Source organism: Sinocyclocheilus rhinocerous, unplaced genomic scaffold (genome assembly GCF_001515625.1).
Source record: "Sinocyclocheilus rhinocerous isolate Xijiao unplaced genomic scaffold, SAMN03320098_v1.1 scaffold681, whole genome shotgun sequence".
Lineage (NCBI taxonomy): Eukaryota > Metazoa > Chordata > Actinopteri > Cypriniformes > Cyprinidae > Sinocyclocheilus > Sinocyclocheilus rhinocerous.
The window spans coordinates 811896-815506 of NW_015641029.1; the positions used below are offsets into that span (position 1 = coordinate 811896).

Below are 3611 nucleotides of genomic sequence, written 5' to 3' on the forward strand. Positions count from 1 at the left end.
TTTCACTTTGATACATGCAGAGCATATATTTAATTAGCCACATCGCAATTTCAGTTTTAGCCTCATGTACAAGCCAAATTGCTGCCCACATGAGAACCAAAGCTCAATGTTGTGGAGCGCAATGCACTAACCATCAAGTCAACCCTTTTTTGCCATCTTTGTAAATGATGTGTGGAGAAAGGGTAGGAAACTAATATTGCTAACTAATATTGAAACTAATACTGCAAGCCAGATTCAAACCTCCATTGCCCGCATGAGAACCACAGGTCCATTTGTTCAAGAATATGTACTAACCACAAATACAGTTCTGAGAAAACCAATGTCATCCTTTGTGCAACAATAATCAGGGCTGAATTTTTAGACTCCAACCTGACAAGGAAGAAATCCATAAAGATATTTCATAAAGAAAGCCACAGTCTCAGATTGCCCTGTAAAATACAGTCTGTGCAATGCAAAGAAGGTCTATTGAGCAAATGTCTGCTATATTGAACCACCTTTTTGATGACTGAACAAATGCAGAGGGCCAAACACACCAACATTCCTCCACAAAGGTCACCTTAAAGCCTGCTGAATTGATCAGAGAGAGAGAGAGAGAAGTGTGTGAGAGAGAGAGAGAGAGAGAGAGAGAGAGAGAGAGAGAGAGAATCTGACTCCAGAGGACGAAGTACATCCACTGCTGCAGTGACCCACTAAATAAAACCACTCAGGCAAATGATGTGCATGAGGTTAAAACTACATACAAACTGCTTTCCACTTCAAAGATGGAAGCTAAACTTTGGGGAACAATGCCTTAGCTAACCAAAATATTACCATGAATGCGACAGCATGTCTGAACAGGAAGCACTGAAACTGGCAATTTGTGCCGAACAATAGCGCATACATTAGCTAGCATTTTGTATGTAACACGGTGCAGAGCAAAGCCCGGGACAGATTAGTCATGAGCTGTCATGGAGGAAAACATGAACCATAATGGCTGCACATCTGTCCAGTGGTAGCGGCAGCCGTACTCGATCAGCAGGAAACTAGTAGAGCAGGAGCTGTTAGTTTAAGTTATGATGAGATAACTCTAACACATCACAGCTTTTTCGGACTTTCAGCTTCTCCAAAATATATCTTTTCCAGTGCCACAACACTACAGTGCTTATGCATGCAGTGTGGAGGCTGTAGCCTGTTAATAAGGACAACAAAATTAATATTGCTTCAGAAACTATATCTAAGAGGTTAAGAAATACATTATCATTCAAATGTTCGAGGTCAGTACAGTAAAGACATTTACAGTATAATGTTACAAAAGATCTAATTTCAAATAAATCCTGCTCTTTTGAACTTTCTAGTTATCAAAGAATCCTAGAAAGGAATGTTTCCTGAGCTCCAAATTAGCATATTAAAATTATTTTCTGAAGATTATGTGACATTGAAGACTGGAGTAATGGCTGACAATTTAGATTTTCACAAAATACAAAACAGTTATTTTAAATTGTAATAATATTTCAGAATATTTTACTGATAAAATAAATGCAGCCTTGGTGATCATAAGAAACTTTCAAAAACATTACAAAAATTTACAAACCCCAAACTTTTAAACATTGTGAAATTGTGGTCACAGACTCATGCTTCTTAGAAGCATTCTGCTTTTTTTTTTAACTTGATGGTAATTTCAGTAACACATTTTTTTTTTTTTTTTTAAATAAAGAATGCTGTGTAGACTTCAAATCTTTTTTACATGCACGTTTTCAATGCACATGTTCTACAAACACATTTCGCAATGATGTAATAATCCAGCAGTCCTTTCTTTATATAGAACTTCCAAGGCTGAATTCACGTCAATCCATAATTCATCTGCTATGACTTATTAATGTCTCTTTTCACAGACAGACACAGTGAGAAATCAACAAATCCTGAGGAGCTCAGAGGATGATAGGAGAACAGTTTGAAAGATTAGATTACTATTAACATAAGTATGTGGACACCCAAACATTGTGCCCATATGCTTGACATTTAATTTTAAAACCAATGGCATTAATAAGAAGTTCTTCTTTCCTTAACTGCTAGAACTTCCACTTCTCTGTAAAGGCTTTCCGCTATGTTAGAACATGGCAGCGGGGATTTGTTCCAATTCACACACAGTAAAGACAAGCACTGATGTTGGCTGATGGACCTTGGCTTGCAGTCCAGCTCTGGGCTTTGTGTGGACTAGTCAAGGTTCTACTCCAGACTGAGTACACCATGGACCTCTCTGTGCACAGGGGCATTGTCATGCTGGAACAGAAAGGGGCTCCTTCCCAAACTTTTGCCACAAGGTTGGAATCAGAGAATTTTTTAGAGCACTGACTTTTACATAATTTGTTAAGATTTATCTAGGGTTCAGTCCCTGAACTGTTAAAGTGTGGAATTAATCCTGCCATTGTCTGAATAAAACATCTCTTTCATAAACAAAAATCAACAAATAAAACATCTTGTTCATGATCAACTGAACATGAGATCAACTGAATCTAACATTCAATGTATGAAAATGATTTTTTAAAGAATCAGTTGAATGAATGATTCACTGACTCACTCATAACACACAAATGTACTGGAGTACCAATGTTTCCTGCAGAGAATGTCACTGAAAAAAAAATTATCGGAAGCCTGTTTACGCCCCAGAGTACATGAAATGAAAAGATAATTGTGACTTATTGCAAATTCTATAAATCAGTGAACAAATCTGAATGAATCTTTTTGGTGAACAGATTCAGAAAAAAGTGACTTAGCTTAATGCCAGCATGAAACTGAAGTTGCAATAATCTTTTCTTCCCTATTGTGATATATATGAGTGAAATAGCTTCTCGAAATAAAGGACAGGGCAAAAGTCTGTTTCAAAGTCTGTTAACCCTGTGGCCATTTGTAATGCTTCCAGGCAACTATTTTGAGCACCCAAGATCAAGTCTTATCTACTTGAATGGGGAACTCCTGAAATCTCAAAAACTGCTTGCCACACTCACATTTAAATAACAAATTTCAAATTAGCAACAAAATCCGACAATCACTGTCCCATAAATGTTAACATTAAAATATGCTTAGCCTACCCTATTTCAGGTTAGTCCAGCCAATGTGTAGTAACCAGAGCATGCAGCTGCAGTGACACAAAGACTTTACTAATTGTCGATTTATTCAGAAGACAGGACTTTCTCCACCATATTGTTCATTGCACTCTCTTACATTCATAGTAATACAAGTGCACCGTCTTGAAATAAGTCTTAGATTGTGAAGCAGAATAGTAGGCAAGCTTTAGGGCACACAGTAGTACTTCGTTATAATAGCGTCTTTAATGCACCACTCTGTTGCCTAGTGGGCGTGCATCCCATCATCATTTAAACTGCCCAGTCAATCATCTTGTCACAGTTAACATCCTCCACATTTCATTGAATTTAATTTCCTACAATATTGGAGAGAAATTAAAGGGTCATATGATGCGATTTAAATTTTTCCTTTCTCTTTGGAGTGTTACAAGCTCTTGGTGCATAAAGAAGATCTGTAAAGTTGCAAAGACTAAAGTCTCAAATCCAAAGAGATATTCTTTATAAAAGTTAAGAGTCAACCACGCCTACCTAAAACGCCTCGTTTAAACA

The 3611-nt window shown here is 37.2% G+C and overlaps 1 pseudogene; it reads left to right on the forward strand.

Annotated features, from left to right (window-relative positions):
- Positions 1-2142: 2142 nt before the first annotated feature.
- Positions 2143-3611, forward strand: part of LOC107754170 (uncharacterized) — a 16153-nt pseudogene continuing 14684 nt past the window's right edge.